This window comes from Sturnira hondurensis, unplaced genomic scaffold (genome assembly GCF_014824575.4).
Source record: "Sturnira hondurensis isolate 20B ecotype Veracruz unplaced genomic scaffold, ASM1482457v3 Scaffold0006496, whole genome shotgun sequence".
In the NCBI taxonomy this organism is placed as follows: Eukaryota; Metazoa; Chordata; class Mammalia; order Chiroptera; family Phyllostomidae; genus Sturnira; species Sturnira hondurensis.
Genome location: NW_028079127.1, coordinates 16,950,326 through 16,969,067, shown reverse-complemented (window position 1 = coordinate 16,969,067; position 18,742 = coordinate 16,950,326). Strand labels below are relative to the sequence as shown.

Sequence of the window (18,742 nt, the reverse complement as noted above, 5' to 3'; positions counted from 1 at the left end):
GTTTGCTCCACCTCTTACTGTAAAGTGAAATCCCCCCACTTTCAGCTTCCAAACAGTGTAACCAGCCCATTCCAAACGCATCATAAGGCACCTAACTCCTTGCCGACCCCATCAGGGCCCGGATCGCCGGTGGCCAGGGGCCCCTGCGTGGAGCCTGACATCGAGATGGACGCAGCGGTCTTGCCGATCACACTCGGACTGTCTCTGCAGCGCACGCCACGATCAGCTTATGCAACGGTTGTCTGCTGGATTTCCCCGGAAAGGCTGCCTCGGAACCCGACCCCTTCAGGTGTCGGCTTTGCCTTCGGCTGGCGGCTCCTTCCAAGTGCAGGGGCAATCTGCCAGTCCACTGACAAGGGAAGCACGCGTGCCCCACGGCACCTCTGGGCTGCGTGGAGCCGCGGCCCCCCCGTGCTGTGAGCGGTCTGTGCCCCCAGCACAGCCTGGGACACACTGGCACCTCATCTCCGCAGCGGGAAGCCTTCTGGAGCTCTCCACGGGCGCTCGGAGAGATGGGCCATCCTGCCGCTGCAAGGCAGGCCTCCCAAGTGAAACGCCGCCGCGCTCCTCCTTCCCGGATGTGGAGGCTCGCTACCGTGCGTCTGCCCCCCTCTCCACGGCTCCCTCTCTGTCTTGGGCCTGAAATCATCTCTCACGACCACGCTTTTTAACCTGAGCCTCTGGAAGGCCTGCTTTGCTTCGCTGACCAGTGGAGATTCTCAGGTCTTCACACACATTCAGGACGTAAAGGTGGTGCAGGGGGCGGGCAGGTGGCCGCCGCTATGGCACACACAGTCTGGCTTCTATCGCCGGGTGATCCAGTCAAGATGAACCACTCCCGGGGCGTTTGGGCTAAAAATAAGAAATGAGGTTGCCGGCGTAGCAAGGGGCACGGTGCTTCGACCCGACCTGTGGCCAGTGCCTGCGGGGAGTGTCTTGCCCTGGGCACTGCGGATGCTGACAGCTGTAATGACCCACGTGCAGGCTCCACGCCTCCATTTAAACATACGTGGCGACACCTGTGCGGCGCCCCTTCGCCTCCCAGCTCAGGGCTGCAGGGACGCGCCTGACTCAATGCCTGAGTGGCAGTCAGACGTGTCTGCCGGCTAATTAAGGGTTTGCGGGGGCCCGACTGCAGGGCCCACACAGCCTTCCGCGGCACCGGCTTTGCCCCCGGGGCTCCCAGAACGATGTGGTGTGGGCCCTGCGGATGCCACTGTGCTCGCCTCAGCGGAAGGGACTCTGCCATCTGCCACGGGCTGCCAATTAGTTTCACACCAAGTGTCTTGGAGAGGAACTGTCAGTGCCCTAAGAAAATCACACGTGACAAATGTGAAGTAAGTGGTGTCACGAGCAGTGAGCTGCCTCCAGGTTCCTGAGTCCACCTGTGGGGGTGCTCGTCCCAGGACTAACAGGGGAGGGTGCGGAGAGCCTGGGAGTCCCCGCCAGCCCTGCTTACCTCCCCCTTCCCTTCCTTTTGACTTGTTTGCAAGGCGAGGCTGACCCCTAGGAGCGCCGTGAGAAGGTCTGCCGCACACGGGAGGGACGAGTCCTGAATGGCCACCTGGTTCGGGAGGGCTTTCGGACTACACCCTCCTTCACGCCAGAGAGGGAAGAGCAAGGAGACAGGTCGGGAGCACCCGGCACTGCCCCTGCGAGAGCGCTCGCTGGAGCTGCCGCAGACAGCAGCCGGGGCGCAGTGCCAGCTTCTGCCACCTCCGGACGAGCTCGCGTGCACACCAAGCGATTCCCCGCACAGCCTTCCCCAGAAGAGGGCCGTGCAAAGCGGGAGAGGGGACCATGGGACAGAGACCCGGGTTCAAGTCCCAGCCGGGAGCGACTCAGGAAATCTCCTAAATTCAATCTGCAGAAGCCTTGCTTGGCAGGCTTATTTTATCGTTATGAAGTATTTCCCCTCTTCTCCCTTCACTCTTTTTCTCTCTCCTCTGTTATCAGGCAGAAATGCATGCCAGTACTGAGTATAAGTTAGCAAGGCTTGGATCAGAAAAATCAAATACATGAAATGCCACATTAAAGTTTAGTTTTCCTTGTCACGGTCCCTGACTATGCTGTGACCCGCTCTCTGCTGTTTGGCTACAATGTTTACGGAATTGGCTACGTTAGGAAGCACAGATACACCAAGTCTAAAAAGGCTCACGTTCAGAAGTCCCGTGGACGGGGGTGCGTCACTCCTCCTCCCGGGACCAGGGCTCCAGGCACGTGGTGGGCAGCGACTCGGGCGCAGGCACCCACGGCAGGACCCGCCGGCCTCCTCTTACCCGCTCGCCCTCTGCTCTCTGGCTTCACACCGATGCGCTCTCAGGCCCGCCTTCTGTGGCTGCCAGAGAAAGCTACACTCGGTGCCCGCGAGACCCGGGCTCCCGCCCCAAGCGAGGACCCAAAGGAGCGCGTGCAGCATGATGCAACCCCATGCAACTGCGCGGCGGCCCGGAGCACAGGCAAAGCAGCGCGTCTGCCCTGGAGCTCATCACGAAGGAAACAGACACGCTGAGAAGGAGGCGGGGCCATCGTCGGCCTCTTCGGAGGGCCCGCCTCGCTCTGCAGAATTCTCCCTCCGTGGCTCAGAGCCCTTTCCCGGACACACACGGAGGCGCAGGCTGCGGCACCTGACCTCTCCTCGGCCCCCCTTCCTTTTCGTAGACGGGCTGCGTTTGTTTAAAGACGTCCTCTCAGCACAGGCATTGCGCCCACAAGAGAAATAAAACCCGAGGGGCTCTAAGTTTCCCCAGTCCCGAGCTGTCGTGCTGAGCGAGCCGGGGCCATCGATGGGTGCACGACAGCATTTCTGGGTCAAACTGTGTCCCCTTCGGTCTTTTCTGCCACCCACGGGAAGAACCCACTATCGCAGCTCACACATCTACACCTCCTTTGAAGCAGGCGATGTTCAGCATCACGGAGCTTGGGGACCTGCTTCCTTACTAGTTTCATAGGATGTCTTTCATCGTGAGGAAGACAGAAAGAGTCACGTTCACGAAACAAAAGGCCCCTGATCTTTGCATCAGGCCAATGGGTGAAGGACGGAAGGTCCGTCTGTTTCGGGAACAACGCCGACTTCCTACTCTGAACTCTGTGTGGAATTTATACTTCGGGCGTCTCCAAATAATTTTGTTCTCAAGATTACTGCTGTGGGTAGAGAGTGAGAGGCGAACTAACAAAAGCCCACTTTTTTTTTTTTTGTCAGGACAAGAGATTAGTGCCATAGACAAAGGTTCTAAAGACAAAGTATTATGTTGCAGCAGATACGGGGCAAGCTGAGGTTCAGCGAACCGCTGAAGCGTTCACCTGAGAGGGCGCGCAAACCGTGCCCAAAAGTCAGAAGTTTGGTGACTGAAATCCGGCCTGGCAATGGCAATGTATCCCTGTGTGACTGTTTTCTGTCCCATTGGCTTCTGCTGATGTCAAGAATAAGCTGCCAACCTAAATTAGCCAGTTTCACTGTTATTTTGCTTGTGGATAATCCTTCTGGAAATAATTACTGAAAATCAACAAAATGCCCCGACTTTTTATCTAGTCTTCAAACAGACTAACGTCCTACGCAGTTTAGAACAGTCCTAGGTACTGTAGTACAAATTCCAAAAGCTTACCACGACAGGGAAACTAAATATTCAATAATGGAGAATAATTATACCAATAATAATGAGGGCACACCAATTTTTAGCATACTGCACGCTAACTCCAAGTATTCCATAAAGGTAATGTGGAAACAAGACATGCTTTAACATGTTAAAAGTGAACTACAGACCGCTGTGCATCCACATACATGTGCATCAGAATTAGAAATGAGGAACACGCCCGTGCACGTGGGCAGAGCCTGGGTGTGGGCGCACGCAGGGAAGGGTGGCTCTTAGGGATCCCATTCCATTTCTTTGTCACATCGTTCAGCCCTGTTTTCAAGAAGTGGACAGCGTAACAAGTCCACTGTAACGCAGAAACAGTAAAGCAGCAGCTATGGAGATTAACAGCGGCGAATCTCAGCCCAACCCTACGGCCAGCCTGCGGACTTGGTAACGTAAGTTAGAGACGGGCAATTGCACGAACTTCTGTTTTTTTTTTTGTTTTTTCTTTTTTTTGCACAGAGGAACCTTTTCTGACTTGGGGAATCACGATCTACGAACACCATTTAGAAATAACGTGGAAACATACCCACTGACAAAGAACGGCCCCCAAACCCGCTGCCAAGATGACGAAGAACAGGCAAGGAGACGCCCCCTCAAGTCTCTGGGGCCGCCTTCCAACAGCACCTGCTGCTAATGAGCTGCAAACGCGACCGGGCACAAGCAGCCAGGGGGGCCCAGGTGTTGGGGGCCACACGTCCGCCTTGGGCTCAGGGAGGCCCCTGTCCAGCCCTGTCCCTGAGCTGCCGGTGCCCCTTGACTATGGGCATCGTCACTCCCTGCTCTTCAGGGCTTCCATCTAGTGTGACCATTTGTGCCCAAACCTCCCCTCTCTGCAGGGCCTCTGCCGTACTGGACTGGAAGCCACCACAGTCCCACGTGATCATACCTGGGACACGCCCTGTTTCCAGATGCAGCCGTGCTGGGTGGCAACTAGGACAGAGCCCAGCCGGCTGCACTGACCCACGGAGAGAGCCTGGGGGGAGCAGGGGGGAAATGCCCCTCGCACTGCCTGGAGGGTGCTCCCGAGACACACACCCAGCACCGAGCCCGGACTGGGGCGGCGCTCCCACTTCCGCAGGGGAGCTGAGATCTTCTCAGAACCCCAAGCTCAGACCCCCCAAGCCAGTGCTCAGGCCCCTCGGGCGTCTCCCTCTGAGTCACACACGTGATGTGACGGGAGGGACGCAAACCCACAGACAAATCCCAACTGCTTAGACATATGCCGAGATCTTAACCAGATTTACTCTGGGCGGAAGCAACACATGTGGCTATTTATCTCTGTTTATTTCCCTTACAGGACACATCTCTCTCTTGCACCTATACGATTTTAAGTTAGAGAGCCAGGTGCACACACATGCACTTCCACACACACGTGCATCGCCGGTAATGATGATAGCAAACAGCTAGTGAGTGTTACCTGGTGCTACATGGTACTGTAAGTGACCCGTTTGAAGTAGTACTTGGGATGCACACACGCGTGGACTGATGAAGACCTGGATGTGTGGATGGTAACGATAGTGCGTGATACTCTAGGTTCTCCTGACCTTGGGGCCCGACGCCCACGCACTTCCCTGACCTCAGAAATAAGGACGAATCTGACACCCTGGCCTGGGGGGATCAAACTCCCCGAGTGCTAGCGTGTTTCCAGCAGAGGCCCGCGTCAGGTAACCTGGACAGTAAACACGCTCCGTCAGGAGTTTATGATTTGGGGGTGGGGTGAAAGGCGCTGCGTCCCCATGGCTTGGGCTCTGTAGCTTCACACTCCCCAGATCTGCTGGCTCCACTTGGTGCCTTCTGTGCTGTCGGACCCCCTCGGACGTGTGACTCAAGCCACTCGTGTCTCACGGAACCAGTTTTCTACATTTCCCCAGTAGCACGCGTGTCATGTGTGCAAGACAAGCACCCCCCAAACTAAGAAGCCCACCGCATCCTCCACGCCCAATACTACAGCACCGAGAACAGACCCCAGCCGTGGCAGCTTTGGTTCTGCTCTACTGACTTAATGTCCACGGGAACCCTGCATGGTAGGTGGCGTCTTCGCCTGCGGCACGGGGAGGTCAAGCAACCTGCTCAGAGCAACACCCCTCGGACCAGACTCGGGACCTCGAACGCCGAATAGGGTCCTGGAGCCCCGCCCTCCGCCGGGCTCCGCAGCCGCTGCGTCCCCGGTGCCAAATGCCGCACTGCTGACCCCGGGAGAGGAGAGAGCTATTTTCAGCAGCCTGCGAGGACTGCTAGGCTTTGATGCCTCTCAAATAGGTTCATGTACATTTTTTCTGGGCTCAAACTCAGGGCTCCACTTTGGTATGACCTCACCCTTGTGGGCGTCGACCGTTTTATGAGATGCATTTGAGAATGCAAATTTAATCTTTTCAGCATAGGACATTGATTTTCAGGTCAAGGTCTTGAAAAACAGTGAATTAAGTAAAAATTGGTCTCGGCTTATGAAGTCAAATACCAGTACTGGCCATTGGGGAAGCCCAGTAATGATCTGAGCCCTCTGCACCTGAGTCAGCTGAAAAGCAGGAAGATGAGACTTCAAAAGAGGACGAAGGGGACCCTTCGAGTCGACTTCCCGCCCACCCTCCCTCCGCAGGCGGGGAATTGGCTGGGAGATCGAGAAGGATTTAAAAAAAACCCTGCTCTGTGAAGGCCGCTGTGAGTTCTGGGTTGGTAGATGCAGGTCTGAACTGCTTGGCCCCTAGGTCCCTGCCCATCAGAGGGGGCCTGGGATGGTTCTTCTGCAGAGAAAACACCACTTCCCGTGCCAGCTGCAGGCGCCTGGGTCTTCCGTCGTCTCCTGCTTGTCCCTGTGACCCAGGCAAGGGACTCCTGTCTGGCAGGAAGAACCGCACAGAGGGCGGGTGCGTGAAGAGCAGCCCCCACAAGTGCAGTCTGAGGAGGGGATGGATGCCACCAGGCTGCCGACTCGTTCCCGGTGGCCCCTCTCTCCAGTCGGTTTCACGTTTCTGAACGTGTGTCCATCGCGGGCATGTTTCAACTCAACCAATCTGGAGAGAGCCCCATGGATGCCTGAGGGTTCACCCTCCTCGTTCGATGGTCCAGCTGCAGCAAGAGGCAGCTGTCCGCACAGAGAACCGTCCGCGGTGGAGGTTTCCTCTCGGAATCCTGACACGGGGGGATGGGGGCAGCTGCACTGGTCCTAGGGGCTGGCAGGGCCTCTCCGAGGGGAAGGGAGCCGTCAGAGCCGAGAGCACGGGAAGGTGGCCGAGTCCCAAGGTCCTGCCAGCAAGCTGCGAGCAGCGGCCAAGGAGGGCATCCCGGCCTCACGCGATGGTCTGCGCAGCTGCCTCGCGTGGGTGGGACGGGGCTGAAACCCACACAGTGTGCAGGTTGTTTCTGGAAGGGCACGGAGCATCTCTGACCGGACACATGGCCACGCAGACACATATCCGAATGGGAGAGGAGACACCCGGAAGAGACGTGCACTGAAACACGGGTAAGCGGGACTTCTCGAAACCCAGAGAGCAGTGGCCCGGAAAGAACCGAGGGCCCGGGGAAACGGGAGGACAGATGTCCCCTGTGAGGGACCACATGCCAGCGGGGACGCGAATGATCTCCAGCTTTCTCTTGAAGTTCAAGATGGTAAAGCATCTTTGGGCAACTGGCTCTCAGAAAATGACCAAGTGCCCTTCTAAAAACCGGGCAGGTGTCCCTCGTTGGAGCAGTCTGCAGGAAGAGAGTGGGGGTCAGCTAGTGCCCGGGCCCAACCCGACGACGGGCAGATGAGGCATTTTACTGACGGCATTTACTCAGAGAGAACAACCCAGGGCGGAAAACCCGGCATCTCCCCACACATGTGGGCACAATGACCTCCCCCTCCCCATTCAACCCCGAGTATGTTTCCTGCAGGAAATGAGAGAGAGAGAGTTGTTCCCCATTTAGGACCTCTGCTGGGAGGAAACAGCGCTATAACAGACATGGGGAAGGCGGCCACAAGGACTGTGCAGCCCGTTACAACCCTGCAGACACGGAGAGGAAGCGCCGAGGCCTCGCTGCACAGCAGGCTGCAGACGCGCCCTGACCAGGAGTGCAGGCTCCCGGCAGCGAGGCACAGCCGGGAGCTCTGTCCGCTGGCCCCCGGGGAGCAGAAGCTCGCCCGGGGCAACGCGCAGTGGCAGTGGCCTCAGGTGAGTGGATGTCAGCGCAGGGACAGGTCCCAGGTGAAGCAGCCCTGCCCCCTCTGCTCTCCCGCAGGACAGCAGAGCCCAGAGCCGTCCTGCCGAGTCACATGGGAAACCCAGGGCTCCGTGCCTGATCTACAAACCAGTTAGAGGACGGTCCCTCACTTGGGGCCTCTGTTCCTCAGGACCCGGGGCTGCCATGAGACCAGGAGCCCACCCTGTCTCAGACCAGCAAGGTCTGCTCCTCCACTGTCCTCGCTGCCCCCAGTATGGGTGTGTGCCCACTGGTGCGAATTTCAGAGAAAACACACTGCAGAAGGACTTGCATGGGCTGTATCAACGCGGAAACACAGAGCCGGTGAGCTCGACAGAGAAGGAACTGAAGACCGGGGGGCACTGCCCGACGCACTGCAGAAGGAGCAGCTTCTCCTGCTTCCCCTAAGGCCAGGGGTGGGGAGAGCGATTGGAGCAGAGTTCTCTGGGCTCCGCGAGGTCGGGTTTCGGTAGAGCGCCTAGGAGAGCAGGGCAGAGGGGCAGAAAGAACCGTGTTCCGGCGCGGGTGCAAACCGTCAGGGGGTGGGTGAGCGCCGGCACAACAGCTCATCAAAACAAACCACCGTGCAGCTCTCCATGTGGTCCTGGCGCTCAGTGGATGGACTTTACCGCCTCCCAGACCAGTGACGGGCACCTGCCGGGAGACCAGCGTTTGCAGAAGCAGCAGCAGCAGCAGCAGCAGCAGCGGGGTGGCCAGTGTGCGGGTGACCCGCGTCTTCACAGGACACTCCGCGGACGCGTTCTATCACTGCTCGCAGCTGAGCGAGTGTGGGCTCAGCCGCCTCCTTCGGGACCGAGCTTAGGGCACGGTCACCTCTGCGTGAAGCTCCTCCCCGTTTAGAAAGCTGGGCCCGGACTGGGTGCTATATCCCCTTCCTGCCGGCGGTGACGCTTACAGGTGGGAGACGGGGGTCCCTCCCAAATGAAAGGCAATAAAACATCCGCAACGAGATTCTGCAAAAGATCAACACTGGCATCTTTGTGCTCGGTGTTCAACATGGAAACAGCATCTGACGGACAACAAAGATGGGCCAATAACGAACGTTTTAGGCCAAATACTCCTTTGTCTGACTTGGGAGCACACTGAGTGAGGCTAGTCGGGTCTCGCACAGAAGCGCACGTTCTCAAGTGTCTCTGATTTAGAAATTTCTGGCAACACAAAAACAGCGTTCAGTCAGCGGCTGTTTCCACTGTCTCGTCCTTCAGGTCCCGGGGGGTCAGCTGTGCAGAAGTAACGTGTCTTTATTTATCTTTCCCCTTCAGACCACTAACGTGTTTATGTCCTTTCAGGGGTGTCCAACCTTTGGGCGTGTCTTGGGCCACACATTAAACACACACACGCTAACAAACACTGATGAGCCAAAAAAGGGGGGGAGTTTCAGTAAATTTACAATTTGGTGTTGGGCCACATTCCATAGCCATCCTGGGCCGGGGGCTGGACACCCCTGCCAGGCTTAACCTATTTTCAACCAGAACGAGACCCGGTGGTGGTGATGGGATGCGGGGAAAGCGCCCACGCCTGTGAGGTGCCCACTTACGCACACGCCGCCTCCCGCTCCCCGGGGCTCTGGCCCAGAGAGCCGCCGGCTGCAACTCGGGAGGGGCTCGGCCAGTGTGGGCGGGCTCGCTGTCTGCCGGCCCCTCCAGGGACGAGAAGAGACAACCCTGACACCTTTGGGCCACTGTGGAGTCTTGTGGACCACACGGCCGAGCTAGCCCCCCATGTCTGGTCTCCCCCCTTCGGAGGTGAAGCCGCCATTCAGTGAGACGTCTGTCCCCGATGTGCCACCAAACTAGTCCGTAAACATCCCTTGCTCAAGCGACCTGTATCTCGTTCCTCACAACCAGAAAGTCACCTTTTTGTTTTTCTCTTAAAGACCAGTCCCTTCCTGTCTCCTGCTCACGCCTTTCACCGGAGGCTGAGTGACAATGGAGTTCCGAGGGGAGAACAAACCGAAGGTTTGGAAGGCATTTACTTTCCAGAGACTAAGCTAAACTTGGAGAACTAGTTGGTCTCAACGAGCACAGCTATTCACTGAGACACATTCTGTTTTACTGCTTTTTACCCATCCGCTTTCTAAAAAACCCACCACATTTCTGGACTGGCACAACTGAAACGTGCATCCGTCTGTCACAGAGCTTCAGACCCCCGAGCACTATTCCCAGGTCCGCGTCCATAGCAGAATGGCCCACGTGTGTTCACGTGGTGTCTTACAACAGCCAAACAGTTAAAGCCACCCACGTGTCTGCTAACGGAAGGACGGACAGACGGACGCGGTTGCTGGCACAAGGGACAACCAGCTGGTGGTGAGACCCGGCCGTGGGCGCACGAGGCCGCGCGTGAACAGCGGTCTCCGACAAGCATCTGCGTCTGTGCGGTCATGTTTACGTGGGACGGTCGGAAGCAGCAGAGCCACAGAGGCGGGGAGCGCACGGGCATCTACCTGGGGCTCCGGGCTGCGGGGGCGTGGGGGCTGCTCACGGGTGCGGGCGGTCCTGGGCGATGCCTGTGTCCATGTGCTCCTGATCGTGGGGTGGGGTTACACAGACCCCAGCACACACTGAGGACGCGGAGCTGTTCCTCAAAGCGCCTGCTATGTGGATTACGAATGAGTAACTCAGTGAAGGTCTTTTATAAGTGTTTGGCTACGACTTCATCTTTGATCTTCACAGTCTTTTTAGTGACCCCACATGTTTGCGGTAGTTTTTAAAAATTTATCAGAAAGACTGCTTTGATAAAACTTGGAGAAAGTCAGTCATTTGTCTTCATCTGCAAGCACCAGAGGATGACCCACCCACTGCGTGTCCGCCTGTCTCCCGAGGAACTGGCGAGTGGGCGCGGAGGAGGCCACGCCGGGCCCGGCACCTGCGCCGGGCAGAGGCCTTCCACGCTGCCCTCCTGCTCCGAAAGCCGCCTCACGCTGACTCTGGATTTTATTACAGGGGACCCTTCGGTAAGTTCAAAGCCAAGGTCGTGTCCCTTCAGCGCAAATCTGGACTGGAGGCATAAATCTTTCAGAAACGATCCCTCCACGCCGGCACCACAAAGAGGCTGACACATGTCACAGTGAAGCCACTTTCATTAAGTTGCCATCACGAATGTGCCTCCGTGTGACGGACTCTGGAAAATTGCTCTATCTTTCTCCATCCCCACGACAGCTGTCATCATGTCAGGGATGGAGAGAGGTCTAAAAACGGAAAGGCCTCGCACTTTCCCGACAGTTGTCACCACTTGTGGGGACATCATATGAAGTGGGGCCGGGGCGGGGGGGGGGGCACACTGCAGGGGGCACCTGGGGAGTGCCTGCAGGAGGAAAGAGAAATAAAGCGCATTTCCACTCACAATGCTCCAGAATGTTCCGCACAGGTGCACGTCCACTCTGGTCTGCCTCCGGGCCTAGGAGGGCAGAGGAAGCTCGTCTCATAGCCGGGACCCTCAGAATCGGTCGCAGCACACGTGTCACTCACCAGTCCCCCGGCCCGGGTTCAGGCAGAGCCACGCTGGGTCGATTCCAGGCGAAGAGTGAAGGTTCAGGCATGAGGCAGGGAGACAGGACCTGAGACACACACTTGGAACCCGACGGCCCACAGAAGGGCGGATCAAGTGTGTCTCCTACTCTGACTTCAGGTAGCAGCGCCTGAGGAAGCGATGGGAAGGGGGGGCCGAGACAGCAACCGTCGTTAGAACCCCACCTGCCCGAGTGAGTGGGCTGAGGCAGGAGTTGGGGCCTGTGCTCCTGTGACTCCAAGGCAGCGCAGGCCTGCCGCCCCCCCATCCGGCACAAACTGCTCCGGACGGCCTCCGGGGCCCCCCCGGACCCCCCTAGGGGGCGCCTGCACTCTCACACCCAGCGCTGAGCAGCCCTGCCCCTGCTCTCCCACTGACGCTGCCAGCCCCTGTCCGGACCCCTGGCCCACAGAGAGGACATGCTCCTCATTACGAAGAGCTATTGAGTCGAATTCACACGAAAAAGGAACCTCAATACACTACCTACTGCATTGCCACAGTAATCAAAATTAATTAAAAACTCAAAACATCAGATTTCTCTGCACCTGAGAGCTACGCTACAGTCTTCGTATTGATGTCAGGTTAAGAGATATTCAAAGTCCATCGACGTTTGAGACTGTGTATCTGGTTAGCGTCTCTGTGGAAAACGCAGCTGGAAACAGGTCTTTAAAAGGCTGCGCCCACGTCACATGGAGACATGCGGCCGTGACCATGCGTAAGGGGCGCTGTCTCTGGGCCTGGAAGGCTGGGCGCGGGGACCATGTGACCAGGCTACCCGCTGGCCGGGGGGCCCGGCTGCATCGCAGCCAGCCTGGTGCGCGTCAGCCCCGGTGACAGCCTGCCCTCGGGTCCTCGGTGGGTGTTTAGGGGGCAGGCCTGGGAGCCACAGGCTCCTACATGAATGACTGCCCCTTCGATCACTCCCTGGGAGCACGAGGGGCGAGGAGCGTGGCACCGAAGCCCACGCCTGCGCTCTAGGTGAGAAGCGGCTCCACGCTCGTGTCTCTGAACCAGACAGATGACGTCCGGCGGCCACGCAATTCCTCACTCCAGAGTGCCCGGCACTCGGACACCAGGACAGGGACAAAGCTGTCACCTACTCAGTACCCCCTCCCCGCTGGTCCCTCTCACCAGCTACTTCCAAACTTAGGCGAGTGCTGGTGTTCGCGGCAGGGGTAAGAAGGGAGAGAAAAGGCAATCGGCTTGGGAGATGGAACAACCAGGCAGGCAGACAGACAGACAGACAGACACTCCCCACTCTGGAGCCACCTTCCCTCTGACACCACGCAACCCCAGGGCGCGCCGAGGGCCCCCGAGCACACGGTCGCCGCAACATTGGCTCCTGCGTCACCGGTAACGGCAACAGTGCTTTGCTGTTGGAACGACTCAACAAGCTAAGAATATTTCCCTACGGATGAATTCGACTCTGCTCAAGNTGTCCGCCTGTCTCCCGAGGAACTGGCGAGTGGGCGCGGAGGAGGCCACGCCGGGCCCGGCACCTGCGCCGGGCAGAGGCCTTCCACGCTGCCCTCCTGCTCCGAAAGCCGCCTCACGCTGACTCTGGATTTTATTACAGGGGACCCTTCGGTAAGTTCAAAGCCAAGGTCGTGTCCCTTCAGCGCAAATCTGGACTGGAGGCATAAATCTTTCAGAAACGATCCCTCCACGCCGGCACCACAAAGAGGCTGACACATGTCACAGTGAAGCCACTTTCATTAAGTTGCCATCACGAATGTGCCTCCGTGTGACGGACTCTGGAAAATTGCTCTATCTTTCTCCATCCCCACGACAGCTGTCATCATGTCAGGGATGGAGAGAGGTCTAAAAACGGAAAGGCCTCGCACTTTCCCGACAGTTGTCACCACTTGTGGGGACATCATATGAAGTGGGGCCGGGGCGGGGGGGGGGGCACACTGCAGGGGGCACCTGGGGAGTGCCTGCAGGAGGAAAGAGAAAGAAAGCGCATTTCCACTCACAATGCTCCAGAAGGTTCCGCACAGGTGCACGTCCACTCTGGTCTGCCTCCGGGCCTAGGAGGGCAGAGGAAGCTCGTCTCATAGCCGGGACCCTCAGAATCGGTCGCAGCACACGTGTCACTCACCAGTCCCCCGGCCCGGGTTCAGGCAGAGCCACGCCGGGTCGATTCCAGGCGAAGAGCGAAGGTTCAGGCAGGGAGACAGGACCTGAGACACACACTTGGAACCCGACGGCCCACAGAAGGGCGATCAAGTGTGTCTCCTACTCTGACTTCAGGTAGCAGCGCCTGAGGAAGCGATGGGAAGGGGGAGGCCGAGACAGCAACCGTCGTTAGAACCCCACCTGCCCGAGTGAGTGGGCTGAGGCAGGAGTTGGGGCCTGTGCTCCTGTGACTCCAAGGCGGCGCAGGCCTGCCGCCCCCCCATCCGGCACAAACTGCTCCGGACGGCCTCCGGGGCCCCCCCGGACCCCCCTAGGGGGCGCCTGCACTCTCACACCCAGCGCTGAGCAGCCCTGCTCCCCCTCTCCCACTGACGCTGCCAGCCCCTGTCCGGACCCCTGGCCCACAGAGAGGACATGCTCCTCATTACGAAGAGCTATTGAGTCAAATTCACAGGAAAAAGGAACCTCAATACACTACCTACTGCATTGCCACAGTAATCAAAATTAATTAAAAACTCAAAATATCAGATTTCTCTGCACCTGAGAGCTACGCTACAGTCTTCGTATTGATGTCAGGTTAAGAGATATTCAAAGTCCATCGACGTTTGAGATTGTGTATCTGGTTAGCGTCTCTGTGGAAAACGCAGCTGGGAACAGGTCTTTAAAAGGCTGCGCCCACGTCACATGGAGACATGCGGCCGTGACCATGCGTAAGGGGCGCTGTCTCTGGGCCTGAAAGGCTGGGCGCGGGGACCATGTGACCAGGCTACCCGCTGGCCGGGGGGCCCGGCTGCATCACAGCCAGCCTGGTGTGCGTCAGCCCCGGTGACAGCCTGCCCTCGGGTCCTCGGTGGGTGTTTAGGGGGCAGGTCTGGGAGCCACAGGCTCCTACATGAATGACTGTCCCTTCGATCACTCCCTGGGAGCACGAGGGGCGAGGAGCGTGGCACTGAAGCCCACGCCTGCGCTCTAGGTGAGAAGTGGCTCCACGCTCGTGTCTCTGAACCAGACAGATGATGTCCGGCGGCCACGCAATTCCTCACTCCAGAGTGCCCGGCACTCGGACACCAGGACAGGGACAGAGCTGTCACCTACTCAGTACCCCCTCCCCGCTGGTCCCTCTCACCAGCTACTTCCAAACTTAGGCGAGCGCTGGTGTTCACGGCAGGGGTAAGAAGGGAGAGAAAAGGCAATCGCCTTGGGAGATGGAACAACCAGGCAGGCAGGCAGACAGACAGACAGACACTCCCCACTCTGGAGCCACCTTCCCTCTGACACCACGCGACCCCAGGGCGCGCCGAGGGCCCCCGAGCACACGGTCACCGCAACATTGGCTCCTGCGTCACCGGTAACGGCAACAGTGCTTTGCTGTTGGAATGACTCAACAAGCTAAGAATATTTCCCTATGGATGAATTCGACTCTGCTCAAGATCCCATCCCGGGACAGGCACGCCCACACCTGGGGTACAAACTGGTATAAACAGGGTTCCGATGAGCCGGTTTTATCAGCTCCGGCAGGTGGAAAGGACCACATCCGGGAAACGGTAGCCTGCCCGGCAGGCAGAGGGCAGGCTCGCTCCCGGACGTGAGCGGAGGGGAGGTCGGCCTCCGTAACTCGGTAACTTAGTTAACATTAAGTGGCCTAATTAGGAAACTGCCACCAGACACACCCGCAAGACGTTCGCCTCAATCACTCAGCTATTTAAGACCAGCGTGATTCGGGACTCACTCAGCATCTGGAACACTGCTGGTTTCTGCACTTCATGTGGCCCATGGGGCGGGGGGGGGGGGCAACCAGGATGCCCCGGAAGCACGTGTCTGGCTGGAGGAAAGAACCAACCTTGAGCCTCCGGCGGCTCAGTCCCAGGTCCTGGGCTCCGTGGGCAGTACAGGTAAGCTGCATGTGGTGGGGCGCGGTCAGAAACAGAACCATAGGGAGAAGAACCCCCCGCACCCTGGGTAAAAGCTGCACGATTTCCTTAACACACCCGTGAACAAACGTCTATCACACTGAGCATGATGCCCACGTGCACTGCTCCAGAAATCCTGGGGAGAGCGAGATGGGCCACCTCGGGCGCTGGCGTCCGGACTCACTGCATTCCGTTCAGCAGCCTTGCTGGGCCGTGTGGTCGGAGCCAACAGCTCTGTGTCTCTCACTGACCTGAAGGTCCTGCTCATTTGTGCAGGGACCTGGCAGGACCTCGGCCACCCCGGGAGCCGGTCCCAGGGCCTCACCTCGAGTCCTCCATGCACGCCCACTCGGCCTGTGTAGCCATGTGTCCGTCCGCCGCAGGGGCGCACTCGTGTCTCCCCTTCCCTTATTCATGCTGTTTTTACGCTGGGCCCTCAGCTTTCTCTCCCAGACAGAGGGTTTCGTTCTGACAAGCTTTAAATCTGCCTCCTTCGGTTCCCCTGCCACATGCCCAGTGCCGTCCGCCTCTGTAAATCCTGTCACGAGCTCGGATTCGGCGGCTCGGCGGTTTGCATGTCTCTGGCTGTACGGATGCTTTATTGCTCCCGACATGCTCCTCTCGGCAGCAAATCACCCTGCCTCTTCCCTGGAACAACAGGGCAAGTTCGGGCGAATGCGCAGGACTCTCAGGCCCCGTCTGGGACACAGGCGAGGACGTGAACCCACCCGTGCAACCTGAAGCCGTGTCTGGTCCGACCTACAGCGTGGCCTTTGCAGCCACGTGGCACAACCGCCCGCCCGCCCACCCACGGGAGCTGCCAGGAAGGGAGGCAGGGTTAGCATCTCAGGTCATCAGATGCACCGCTCCGAATCCAAGGGCAGGGTCCACCTGGGAACCTGATAATCAAGGGCTCAGGAGCCACAGATTGCCCAACATAAGTCACCATGGCACCAGGTGCACCAAAATGGTCAAGTGCCAGATCACTTCGGTCATGGAATGGCGCATGGTGACAGAGCAGAGACGCCATCTCCCGTTACAGATCCCTCTCACAACGGGGCCCGCCGTCCGAAAAGCCAGGGCCTCTGCCTGAGTTCGTGAGTTAGGGGAAATGAATGTGACGGGGCCCACACAGAGCCACGTCAAACACAGTCCACTGGTTCCGTAAGAACAGAATTAGCACGCAAACTCCAGGACAGCCCACGGCATAGGCAGGGCCTTCCTCACGCTTGCATTTGAGAGAACAATGAATATTCCAGCTGGGGTCGAAAGCCGTCCCAATGGCACCCCGCACCGCAATGAGGGGCGGGGCCTCGGAGCCCCGGCTGTCACCCAAAGGCCACTTGCCGTCCCTCCCTGAGCTCGCCGCACGTGACAAACACGGAAGTGCTGCCGACGGTTCAGCAGAACATCAGCCTGTAATGATTTGCTGCCACCAGCCATCGGCCAGTGTGTGTTTTCCTTCCATTTCCCAGCAGGAGACAGTGCCCTTCCACCGGACACTGGAAACGCCCACTCTGGAGCTGGTCCGGCTTCCCTCGGCACTTGCCGTGAGGACCGTGAGCCAAAATGCGCCGAGCACCTTGCTGGAGGGCGAGCACAAGCCCGCGGTCCTTGGGGGGGGGGTTGGAGCTTCTCCCCAGCCCCGNCCCCCCCCCCCCCCCCCGTCATGTTTCCCCGAGAGTCTTATCTGGAAGCACGTGGTACTGAGACTGTAAGAAATGCGTCGTGAAGGTTATTTTCGGTGACGCTTGTTTTTCATGTCGCTTCGACCCTGCAGAGCTGCCCACCTGATTATATCATCGGGTGCATGTATCGCAAAGAACTAATCGATGGCTCCTATCTCCCACACTGGTTAATAAGACTATCATTTTTTGGAGAAAAACAAAACCCTTTTTAACAAATTGAGCTCTTTCCTGCGCTGTTCCATTGACGGGAGCTCTCATTTGTTCATTTTTTGTTTTATCTTTTAATTAAATGTTGATAGCTTAATACACGGTGATGAACTCCCTTAATCCCCTTCAAGCATAGGAAATAGAATCAGTAATACTGTGATAGCATAGTCACCGTGTGCGGGGCCAGGGGGCACTGGAAGTATCGGGGGGGACACTCCGTAAAGGACGTGACTGTGTAAACACCCTGCTGCACACCCACAACCGATACAAAATGAGGCTGAATGTAAAGGTAACAGAATGAAATAAAGTAAAATAATACAAAAGGAAAGGCTATCAATTATTCCCCTATTTTACAACCTGGCACGTGCAAGGCAGACACACACCTGAGTCCCGAGAGTGTCAGGCTGCCCCTGCGCCCAGGATGGAGGGCCAGGGACACACGCCGCTGTGTGTGTGTCCTCTCCCCACAGAGGGGCGCCAGGGGCCACCGCAGAACAGACCACCCCAGCACTGCTCCTGCTGGACTTCAGTAGGACTCACTCCCGCAGAAGGGGGGCGGGGGAGAGAGGCAAGCTGAAAGAAGGCATCCCAGGGACATGGTGCTTCTGGTGACAATTCTGCCACAAGCCGCTCAGTCCCAAGGCAACCCGAAGGGCCTCCAGGAGGGAGTGAGGTCGGAATGTGGGGCCGCGAGACCACAGGCTTCCTGACCTGGACAGTCTCCCAGAAACCTCAGCACCGTTTACGGGGTTCTGGAGGCACAGGGTGGGGCAGTGGCTCACTGGGGCTGGCACGGGACCGGGGCAGAGGTGACCTGACACGCCTCCTGTCCCTGGAGGCGCCCACGACGTGGGCACTGGACGGTGCACTGTCAGGGCTCGCTAAGTTCAAGTGCACCCGCCCCTCAGGGTTATTAAGTCGCATTTTCTTCACTCCACCACCTTCGCTCAGCTCCGGAGCCTCGGTGCTCGCCTCCACTGGCTGCTGCTCCTGCCTGTCCGGGGGGTGGGGGTGCCACCTGTGTGCAAAGGGGCTCTGCCACCGAAGATGCAGGGCCAGGCCGTGGCACAGGCTGCCTGGGGCTCTGTCTGCTGCGTCCCTTGTCACAGAACCCTCTCCGCTCTGTCCAACTCCAGCACGTCCTCAAAGTGGATGGGCAGCCTGGAGCGGCAAAGACCTTGTCCACACCCAGATGTAAAAGCACACAGATACACGCTGCTTCTGCACACAAAACGCAAGGCTTCCTCTTCACTACCTTTTACAGCAGCCTCTTTGAAAATCTGATTTATTTATTTTTAGAGAGGGGAAGGGAGAGAGGAAGAGAGGGAGAGAAGCATCAACGTGTGGTTGCCTCTCAAGTGCCCCCTGCTGGGGACCTGGCCCACAACCCAGGCATGTGCCCTGACTGGGAATTGAATCAGCGACCTTCTGGTTTGCAGGCATTCAATCCACT

General features: G+C 58.1%; 1 protein-coding gene across 3 annotated transcripts in view; it reads right to left on the bottom strand.

Annotated features, from left to right (window-relative positions):
• Positions 1-18,742, bottom strand: part of LOC118989399 (contactin-4) — a 398,190-nt gene that overhangs the window by 278,181 nt on the left and 101,267 nt on the right. For 2 of the 3 annotated variants that reach the window (XM_037049532.1, XM_037049534.1), the window contains exon 1: positions 2,159-2,283. The exons of the other annotated variant lie outside the window; for it this stretch is intronic. The gene's annotated coding sequence lies outside the window, so the exon portion shown is untranslated. Of the gene's footprint in view, positions 1-2,158; positions 2,284-18,742 lie in introns of those variants that run through there. 3 annotated transcript variants of the gene reach the window in all.